At 50.9% G+C, this 11,106-nt stretch overlaps 1 protein-coding gene and 1 long non-coding RNA gene across 2 annotated transcripts in view; both read right to left on the reverse strand.

The window, feature by feature from the left end:
* LOC308471858 (1-phosphatidylinositol phosphodiesterase-like) overlaps positions 1-11,106 on the reverse strand; it is a 188,016-nt gene that overhangs the window by 147,899 nt on the left and 29,011 nt on the right.
* On the reverse strand, positions 6,293-7,254 carry LOC308471863. The gene is made up of 2 exons (XR_013983189.1): positions 7,176-7,254; positions 6,293-6,578 (listed from the first exon to the last, which is right to left on the reverse strand). It is a non-coding gene; the product is annotated as an uncharacterized lncRNA (long non-coding RNA).

Consider the following 11,106-nt stretch of genomic DNA (forward strand, 5'->3'; position numbering starts at 1 on the left):
AGGACGTCCGTGGAGCAGGGACGAAGGGCGTGGAGGGCGCGAACCAGCCAGGGGCTCCTCCTTCCTTCCCAGAGAAGCAGCGCGTGCGCAATCCACGCCTCCGCCAGGAGGAGGAGCGGAACCTATGGAGGTTGGAGGTGCAAGGGCTCAGTCAGCAGCCAGAGCCCTAGCACCGGCAGCAGTGAAAGCGAAGCCTCCTAGAGGGAACAGGAAGTGTTACATCTGCGATGATCCACAGCATATGGCGAAAGAGTGTCCCCAGAGGCTCCACAAGCACACTGCAGCCTCAGCAATGGTAACTGCAGCAACGCAGCAAGGACAACCACAGCAGGGAAACGAAGGAGTCTGGTTGGAAGAAGAGGCACTGGGGCCCAGCCAGACGTGTCAGTGAAGCAGTCCCCAGAGATTTTACAGCCCATGGACCCCCTCCCGCCCAAACCGGTAGTGAGGCTCACCGCGTCGCTCCAGCTGCCCAATGGAATCACCATGGACGTGCCAATCACCATTGACTCCGGAAGCAATGCGGACTTTATAGGGCAGGACTTTGTCGACCGGCACGCTATACAGTTGCTGCCTGCCACGCTGCCCCTGCAGGTTGTCACGGTGGATGGCAGGGAGCTGCTAGGGGGGCAAGTGGTGAAGCAGACGCCACCAATGGTGATGCGACTTGGGAATCACAGGGAAATCATCAGCTTCAATGTCACTCAACTATTGGACACGCCCATTGTATTGGGCATGAGTTGGCTGGACAAGCACAGCCCGACGCTGGCTTGGTACCAGAGGCAGCTGACCTTCGGCTCTTCCTTTTGCGCTGAACACTGCATCGTGCCCAGGCAGGAAGGAGGGGAAGAGGAGTCACAGCTGCAGCTAGGCACGCTGCAAGCGGTTCCCCACAAGTACGCAGAATTTTTGGAGGTTTTCTGCGAGAAAGAGGCAGACAGGCTACCCCCCCACAGACCATATGACTGCAAAATTGACCTGCTGCCGGGGGCGGCGCTGCCCAAAGGGAAGCTGTATTCCATGTCTGAGGACGAACTGCAGGAACTCAAAGAGTTCATAGATCATAATTTGGAGCGCGGTTTCATCCGAGAGTCCAAGGCAGCGGGGGGCAGTCCGGTATTCTTTGTTAAGAAGCGGGACACGCCCCAAAAAAGACTTGTAGTGGACTTTCGCATCTTGAACAGTGTGACCAAGCCATCGGACTTCCCCATGCCCCGAATCGACGACCTCCTCGCAAAGGTACGGAAGGGCAGAGTGTTCACCAAGTTGGACCTGCGAGGGGCATACAACCTCATTTGCATGCGGGAGGGAGATGAGTGGAAGACAGCCATGTTCACGCCCCTGGGCACCTACGAATATAGAGTTATGCCTTTTGGATTGCAAAATGGCTCCCACGTTTTTCAAGCTTTCATGCATCACGTGTTGGCGGGGCTCCTCTACAAGACGTGCGTCTGTTTCTTGGATGACATCCTGATCTTTTCGGAATCGCAGCAGGAGCATGACAGACACGTCAAGGAAGTGCTGAGCAGGCTACAGCAACATAGGCTTTACGCCAAGCTGGAGAAGTGCCAATTCGACGTGACGGAGGTGGATTTCCTGGGCTACAAGTTGTCTGATAAAGGGCTCGCCATGGACAGCGCCAAGGTCCGGGCAGTGTTGGATTGGAAAAGCCCACGCAACCGGAAGGAGGTCCAACGGTTTGTCGGCTTCGCGAACTTCTATCGCAAGTTTATCAAAGGCTTTGCGATGCAGACAGCGGCCATCACGGACACGCTCAGCTCCAAGAAAAAGAAGTTCATCTGGACAGAGCAGGCGGAGCAGTCCTTTCAGGCACTCAAGTGTCTCTTCGCGTCGGAAGAGCAGCTGCTTCATGTCAACCCCAGCAGGCCGATGAGGGTGGAGACAGACGCTTCGGACAGAGCCGTGGGAGCAGTCCTGCTGCAGAAAGACCCGCAGGGGGTTTGGAGGCCGGGAGCGTTTTACTCAAGGAAGCTCAGCAAGTCCGAACAGAACTACACCATCTGGGACAGGGAGTTGCTGGCCATTCATGCAGCGTTCAAAGCGTGGAGGCACTTCCTGATCGGCGCCAAGCACACGGTGCAGGTCTGCACGGACCACAAGAATCTAGAGCACTGGCGCACGGCACAGTTCCTGAACCAGAGGCAGATACGTTGGGCTGAGTTCTTTGCGAATTTCGACTTCCGAATAGAGTATGTCCCGGGGGACACCAACATCATGGCGGATGCTCTCTCCCGTAAGCCACAGTATCTGGAGGAGGCAACGCCAGCGGCCGCCATGCACATCTTCGCACCGACAGTGTGGGCGTGCGCGGCGGCGACAGTTGACCTGGATGCGGTGCGACGAGCGTTGCAGGATGACTCCTTCGCGCAAGCAAAGATGGCAGAGGTGCACAGGGGCACGGCAGCGACCGACGAGTTCCAGCTGCGAGATGGTTTGCTCATCCGTAAAGGGGCCATCTACCGTGCCGGGAGACGAACTTCGCGCCAAGGTACTGCAGCAGCTGCACGACGCGCCCACTGCCGGGCACTTTGGCAAGGAGAAGACGGTGGAATTAGTAGCCAGAGACTTCTGGTGGCCCGGAATGAGAGGGGAAGTCGCGGACTACGTGGCGAGGTGTGACACCTGCCAGAGGTCCAAACCAGTGCACAGACCGCCGGCCGGACTGCTGGAACCGCTGCAAACTCCGTTCGAGCCATGGGAGAGAGTGGCCCTGGACTTTGTCACGGATCTGCCCAGCTCGAGGGGCAAGACGGCTGTGCTGGTGGTGGTGGATTTGTTCTCCAAGATGGCACATTTCATTCCGTGTGCGAAGGTGGCCACGGCGGAACAAACCGCCAAACTGTTCATAGACCACGTGTTCAAGGTTCACGGTCTGCCGCGGTCTATTCTGTCCGACCGAGGGCGACAGTTCATCTCAAACTTCTGGCAGAGGCTGATGGGCTTCCTGAACGTCAAGATCAACCTGGCGTCGGCTAGACACCCGCAGACCAACGGGCAAGCGGAGCGGGTCAATGCCATCATGCAGCAGTACCTGAGATGTTATGCGAATCAACAGCCTGCGACGTGGGTGGATTACCTGCCTCTCGCCGAGTTCGCCTACAACAACACGAAGCACGTGTCCACGGGGGTCACGCCGTTCTTCGCCAACAACGGGAGGCACCCTAGAACCTTCCCGGGACTGGAAAGAATGGGGGAGGGGGAGCCGCAGACAGCAGATGCGTTCGCGTCGGAGTTGCAGGAGGTCCACGATCAGCTGCGGCGGCACCTGGAGCTGGCTAAACACGCATACAAGGTACAAGCGGACAAACACAGAAGGGTTGGCGAAGAGATCCATGTGGGAGACTGGGTCTGGTTAGCAGCCCACGCAGTGCCGGCCAGGTCGTTGGCGAAGAAGAAACTAGGGCATAAACAACTGGGGCCCTACCAAGTCGACGAACAGGTCAACCCGGTGGCTTTCAGGCTGGCTCTTCCGGAGGGTTCCAGAATGCATCCGGTGTTCCACAGATCGGTGCTCACTCCCTACAAGGCACCTCACAGGTTTCAGGAACCAGGAACGGCACCGGGTCCGCTCCGAGAGAGAACCGGGCAAGGGGGAGTGGCACAGGAGGAGCGCATCAACGAAGTCACGGAGATTTTGGACTCCAGATGGGGGGAAGAGGGGGTAGAATACCTTCTCGCCAAGGAGGGCACCCCGGCCAGTGCCAACAGCTGGGTGCCGGGCTACGCTTTAGACGAACCTCTGCTCAAAGAAGAGTTTCATGCCCTCTTCCCACATAGGCCAATGCCAGCAGACTTTTTCGACGACTGGCTTTTCACGCCCACGCTTTCAGCCAGCACGTTCCGGGGGTTCGACTCGGACGAGGAACCGACACGAGACGCCCGTTCCCCGGAGGGGTCACCCTCGGGATCTGCTTCAGAACCCTCGTATTGGTGGGATGATCGACCAGAGGAGCAGTTCCGCAGAAGGTGGCTGGAGGGTCCAGGACGAGCAACGTCTCCAGAAGGCAACGAGGGAGAGACGGACATGGACGTTTTCGGGGACGACCCGGGTTTCGAGCACGGCGGCACAGAGATGGAAGCGGAGGTGACCGTCGTCAACGAGAGCAGGGAGGAAGAACCGGAAGACTTCGGATGGCGGCCCGCCACGGGAAGCGAACTGTATCCGACATTCGTCCCCCTGACATGGCAGCACCCAGATCCCGCACCGGAAGGAGGGGAGGGGGGAAGAGGGGGCTTCGAGGGGGGGATGGATGTCAGGGGTTCAGGAGCAGAGGCAAGGGCAAGGGAGGAAACAGAGAGCGAGGGAGAGGAGGCAGAAGAAAAGATGAGTGATGACGACGACCCGAGATCTCCGAGTCTTTCCAGTGAATCAGAAGATTCACAGAAAGGAGCACCAGTGGCCAGGGCAAGGGGGGAGCCTAGGGGGACACCCCAGGAAGATAGAGCCAGAGGGGACTCAGAGGGGAGCAGTTGGAAATCAGGACCAGCGTCACCGCCAGAGAGCAGGGAAGAGGAAGGGCGCCAGGGATCAAGCGCTGGCAGCTCACAACAGGGGGGAGGGCACGAGTCAGGAGTGGCCACACCTCCATCGGGGAGCGAAGAAACGGTCAGACGGAAGGTGGAAGGTTGGGCGCGCGTGCCAAGTTCAAATGCACAGGAAGGTGGCGCAGTAGGCAGCCCGGAAAGGGAGCCAGGTCCTAAAGCCCGCCGAAAGGAGGGAGAAGAGTCAGGGGGGTCAGCGTCAGCGTCAGAGGAATCCCGGAAGGAAGAGACCCCGGGGGGCAGAGGGACCCAGAGAAGAACAGTCAGGCGGAAAAGGTGGAGCAAGGCTAGGATATTAAGTTGGTGTACAAGGGGCGGAGACTCAGATGGAGCTTCGCCGATCTAACCATGAGACGTAGAGTTGCACGCAGCAGCTTGAGAATGGAAACTGTAACTCAATAAAGACTTTTATTTAATGATCGCTGGCTAGCGTGATCCTCTGTGAGCTAGGATCTGGAAGCAGCTCTGACAATACCCATCACCAAGGGATCCTTTCAACCTGTGTTATCCTCTGAACCTACCTCACAGGGTTGTTGCAAGGAACAATGGGTGGGGCGAACCATGGACTCCTTGGAGAAAGCAGGGGGAGACCAAGGCAATAGGAGTCAAACCTTGGTTGTCGAACATAATCACACAGAGTCAAACCTTGGTTGTCGAACATAATCAATTCCGGAAGCCTCTTCGGCTTCCAAAACATTAGGCAACCAAAGCATAGCTTCCAATTGGCTGCAAGAGCTTCTTGCACTCAAGCAGAAGCTGCGTTGGATGTTTGACTTCCAAAAACTGGAGCATTTACTTCCAGGTTTTCAGCATTCTGGAGCTGAAACATTCCAAAACGGAGCCGTCTGGGAACTGAGGTTTGACTGTATATGCATGCGCGTGTGCGTGCGCGCACACACACATGTATCAATTTTATAGATATATAATACACACACACACACACACACACACACTGTAGGGGAAACACGGAAGACCACTGTAAATTCAAGGAGTTAGATGACATGTCTCTTTCGCTTTTACATCCGCGGTTTAAGGTTTGCTAAAACATGATAGTATAATTTGTTTTTCACACACCTGTGTCAGGAGTTTTCTGGGTCCCCTGTGTTCTAAGTGATGATTGGCTAGTGGGGAGGATACCCAGTTGCAGTGAATTGGGTTGGAGACTCTCAGTTGCTCTGCATTAGTTGCACCTGGTGTCCCAGGCTGATATGAGTGATGCCTGCTAACCAGGTGCAATCAATCAAATCAAAGTTGTCTATAAAAGCTGTAGGCTGAAGGGGCTCAGTGAGTTTCTTCACAAATGGAGGTACCAGATGCTGTGAGACTGTCGGCCAAGGGGTCTCTCTCGCTGCTCTACCTGGAGCTCCGGGCAGCTGAAGGGGAGATTGTGTGCGACTCCTCTCTGGTATGCTGTAATTTGTGTTTTGTATGCCTGCTGCTATCTGTTAACCTTATGCAAATAAAGCATTGCTTCATCCACTGGCGTGCTTATTGGCTCCAGATCCAGAAAAAACCCTGTCCTTGGCAGAACATATACAGCGCTTTTTTTCTGGGGGGGACGCAGGGGAATGGATACTCCTAAAACATTTTGTGAATGTACTTTTGTCCATTTACTGTATTTATTTTTCCCGGTTTGAACTATAAAATGGTGGTTTTCTTGAGTCAAAATGAGAGTATCCCCAGTCACTTTTTTTAGAAAAGAAGTACTGCATAGATACACACACACATATACATATATCCATTTTATTTTTATATATTTACAAACGGACACCTATATCTAGGTATGTATATTCTTGTATATAAACTTCCGCGGCCCACCCGCACCATCCTACCGCAAAGGGGCACGAGAGGAAGGCCACTGGGGGAGAAAGGCAGGTGAGGACGAGGCGGGGGGCAGGGCTGCACCCTGGGAGAGCGGGGTCGACAGAGAGAGTGGGTGGGAGAAAGAGAGAGGGCCAGCCTCGCTCGGCACGTCTCTGCTGGCCCAACGTCGCAGCGCCTCTTCGCCCATTTCCCTCCCCTTCCTGTGCTCATGCCTCTCCTCCGGTGGCACGTCCTTCCGGTACCCCTGCCCTCGCGCAACATGGCGGCAGCACAGCCTCTTCCGCCCATTTCCCTCCCCTTCCTGTGCTCATGCCTCTCCTCCGGTGGCACGTCCTTCCGGTACCCCTGCCCTCGCCCAACATGGCGGCAGCACAGCCTCTTCCGCCCATTTCCCTCCCCTACCCTTCCTGTCCTCTTGCCTCTCCTCCGGTGGCACCTCCTTCCGGTACCCCCTGCCCTCGCCCAACATGGCGGCAGCACAGCCTCTTCCGCCCTTCCCCCACCCCTTCCTGTCCTCTCGCCTCTCCTCCGGTGGCACCTCCTTCCGGTACCCCCTGCCCCCACCCCTTCCTGTCCTCTCGCCTCTCCTCCGGTGGCACCTCCTTCCGGTACCCCCTGCCCCCACCCCTTCCTGTCCTCTCGCCTCTCCTCCGGTGGCACCTCCTTCCGGTACACCCTGCCCCCACCCCTTCCTGTCCTCTCGCCTCTCCTCCGGTGGCACCTCCTTCCGGTACCCCCTGCCCTCGCCCAACATGGCGGCAGCACAGCCTCTTCCGCCCTTCCCTCACCCCTTCCTGTCCTCTTGCCTCTCCTCCGGTGGCACCTCCTTCCGGTACCTCTGCCCTCGCGCAACATGGCGGCAGCACAGCCTCTTCCGCCCTTCCGAGCTAGGCGTGCAGAAAAAGGTGAAACTGCCATGAAAAGGAGAGGAGGAGTGTGTGAGTGAGTGAGTGAGTGAGTGAGTGAGAGTGAGACAGGGAGCATCCTAGTAGAGATGGAAGGGGAACCCAATTCCCAGGTCTTCTTTGGGAATTCTATGGGAAGTAAGAGTTTCCATATTCATGAGCATTCACTTAGAGTGCGCTCATGTTTTTACCTTTTATTGAAAGCGGTCACAAATGACTTGGGTGGAGTATAAATAATAAAATTATATTGCTCCTGCCGCTGTTCTCTTAGCCTAACTCAAATCCAACCCAATACCAAACCTTAATCCTAATTCTCTTAGCCTAACTCAAACCTAATCCTCACTCTAACCCTAACCTTAACCCAAACCTAAGCCTCAGTCTAAACCTAAACCTAATTTAACCCTAACCCTAAGTAATAAAATTATATTTCTTCTGCTGCTGTTCTTCTCTTACCGTAACTCAACCCCAACTCCTAATCCTAATCCAACTCAAACTCAACTCTCACTGTAACCCTAACCTTTACCCAAACCTAATCCTAAACGCTTTGCTTCTTTTTGTGGTGTTTTGTGTTATTGCTTCATTTTGTAGGTTATGAGGCTTTCTTTGTTTCTTGTGGTGTTGCTTCATTTAGCAGTTTTTTAATTGGCTTTTGTGTTTCTTTTGGTATTGCATCATCTTCATAGGTTGTTTGGATTTCTGATTAATTTGCTTTGGATTTCTGGTAGCTCTGCTTCTTTATGATTTGTTTCTGTGTTTCTGGTGTTTTGGCTTGGTTATGTCATAAAATTGAAGAAATACCACCAGAAGCACAAAAACCAAGAAATATTCCCAAAATGAGGCAAAACCAGGAGACATGAAAACCAAGCCAAATCAATGGAAAAGAAACAATCTCACCCAAAACCGCAGAACCATTCAAAGTAAAAGAAGCAAAACAATTAAATGCAAAAAAACCAAGCAAAACCACCCCAAATTAAACAAATCAGCAGAAAACAAAAAAGAAGCAGTAAAGCCACCAATTACAAAGCAATGCCACAAGAAACTGGAAACCAGTTTTTAAAAAGCAAAACCAGAAACTCAACAAGCATGCAATTTATGGGAGTCCAAAAGCACTTCAAGCAACAGAAATTAACCAACATAGCATACTAGTTTTCACATAGTCTTGGGTTTCTGGTGAATGTGCTTCGTTTGCAACTGGCTTCATTTCTTTTCCATTGGTTTAGCTTGTTTTTTGGACTTTTGCCTTATTGCTTCTTTTGAGAAGTTTTCTTGTTTTTGCATTCTGGTGGTAATACTTTTGAATGCTTTGGGGGTTTCTGGTGAATCTGCTTTGTTTGGGATTGGTTGGCTTCTTTGTCAGTTTCCATTGATGTTGCTTTTACATGGTTCTTCTGCTTCTTTTCAGTAGGTTTTTGTGTTTTTAGTGGTTGACTTCATTGTTGGAATGGTCATTAGACATTTCTGGTGGTTTTGCTTCATTTCTGGTGGTTTTCCTTTTTTTCTTGGGATTATCAGATCTCATACAAATTAATATTCTCAAAGGTGCAAAACCCAAAAAACCTAGAAATGAAGCAAACTCACCATAAATCCAGCACCCAATCTGTTATGTACTAACCTTGGACCCTAGAATGCAACAACTGATTGGTCTTTTCCTGCAGGCCAATCAGGCTCCAAGAGGGAAGCAGAGTTAGCCAGTCAGACGGGACTCATTGTGTAAATAATGTATATAAAAGCCTGAGGTTGGGGGGGGGGCAATAAAGAGCATGAAATACATACAAGACTCTGAGTTTATTTCACAATCGTAATTTATATAAAAGAATCTATGAAACGAAAACCACAGAAAAAATTCAACATAATCCCCAAAACAAACCAGAAACAACAGAAACAAACCACATCCACCAAAGATGAGAAAACCAATTGAATAGAACCACAAGAAACCCACGCAGTAAACATCTCAGGGAAAGGCGAAATCACCCCCACACCATGCAAAACTAAGGTTTAACTGGCTTTGGGGTTTCTGCGCAATTTACCTTTTCCCTCTTGTTGGGGGTTTCTGGTGGTATTTCTTCTGCTTCTCACATTTCTGCTTCTTTTCAATTGGTTTTGGGATTCTGGTGAATTTGGATATGATTTGATTGAAGTCTCTGTCTGGCAATTTTCCTTTTTCATGAATTCCTTCCTTGTTGGGTTTCTGGTATCTCACTTTTGGTTTTCACATTTCTCTTAGTTTTGCTACGTTTCAGGTAGTTTGCTTATTTTTTGGAATTATCCAGTCTCATAAAAATGAAGCAATATCATTAGAAGCTTAAAAAGCATGAAAAAAACCCCAGGCACTAACCCTAACCCTGAACATCCACTTATCCCCTGCCCTAACCCTGATATTCTGGTCATCCATCTTGGGGATAACAATCTGGTGAGGTAAATTCAGTTGAGATCACTAAATATCTCCATCAGCTGTGCTTCCTCATCCCTGAGCTTATCATAGTTTGGTTTGGAATGTTGTAGAGGTGCTTATGGAGTGGGGGCAGCCTTCCCAAGAAGGTGGATGGGCAAGACATAAAGCTAATCATTCTACAACGACGTTTGTGTTTGAAAATGTGGCTGCTTATATCCCTCATGGCAGAAGTATGTTCTGTGCCCCACAGTTGTATAGACCTGGTGGTATGCATCTTTCTGATTTGGGTTGTGACATGATTCTTAAGGATCTGCAAAGAGCTCTGTTTGAGCACTTGTGTGTTTGTGGGTGGAGGTGAACAAGCACACCTGCCCAGACTTAATTTGATTTGGTTACATTGGTCGAATCTGACTAGTTTTGCCGATCCTCAAGTTGTTATATTTAATAAATACAACCTATTTATCCACTTTTGGTTGTCTTGACTCTTCCTCCTGATGTGCTAGGAACCACTCTGTTTGGGGGGCACTGCAAAACATGCGGTTTTTACTGCAAACATTTTGCCAGACTTTGGCCTTGATTTGGAGTGAATCAGACGATGTTGGGTTTTGGGGTGACCTTATGACCCCTGTCAGTTACTTGGTTTGTCGGGCAAAATGCTACAAAAATGCTACAATGTCTGGCAAAATGCTACAAAACTTTTGCCAGACTTTGGCACCAGTTTGGAGTGAATCGGACAATGTTGGGTTTTGGATATTAATTATGAACCCCGGTTTGATGTATCAATTACTCTGTTTATGGGGTGTTACAAAATGTGGGGGTTTTGCTGCAAAACTTTTGCCAAACATCAGTTTTGATGGGATCCCAGATTTGGGGGTTTGTAGTTAAATGAAGCATTCTTTCAGTGCTTCTCGGGAAATGTGCAGTTTCTGTCAGATCAAACTAATACTACTGGATAAAATTATATGGTTGTTGATTATCAGACAGTTCTCCCATTTATCAAGGAAAACGTCTGTTATGGGTGGCTTTTGCTTGGTGTGTGTGACTGTTGACAGACAGATTTGAAAAGGAACACAGCTTCCTCTGTATGTCTCACAGTAACTTACTGGCCTTTTTGATTATGCAGTCGGCTCACCCAACACTTCCAGCTGGATTCCGAGGACAGGAAATGATTCTGCTAAAGGATTTCTGTGAATATACCGGTAATCCCAGTTGATTTGTTTTAATGGTCACATAAAGGCACTTTCTTTGGTTATAAAATGATGTTGTGAGTCTTATATCTGAGCAGTCAATAAACTCCCTCCCCCACAGAAACGCTTGTCTTACTTCTTCTTCTTCTTGGCATCCATACTTACATGTTTGTTTAAAGAAAGACTAACCCCACCCCGAACCCCACCTCCAGCTTTCATCTTATTATTCTAGTGA

The sequence above is a fragment of the Podarcis pityusensis genome, assembly GCF_964106645.2.
Source record: "Podarcis pityusensis genome assembly, chromosome: 2".
NCBI lineage: Eukaryota > Metazoa > Chordata > Lepidosauria > Squamata > Lacertidae > Podarcis > Podarcis pityusensis.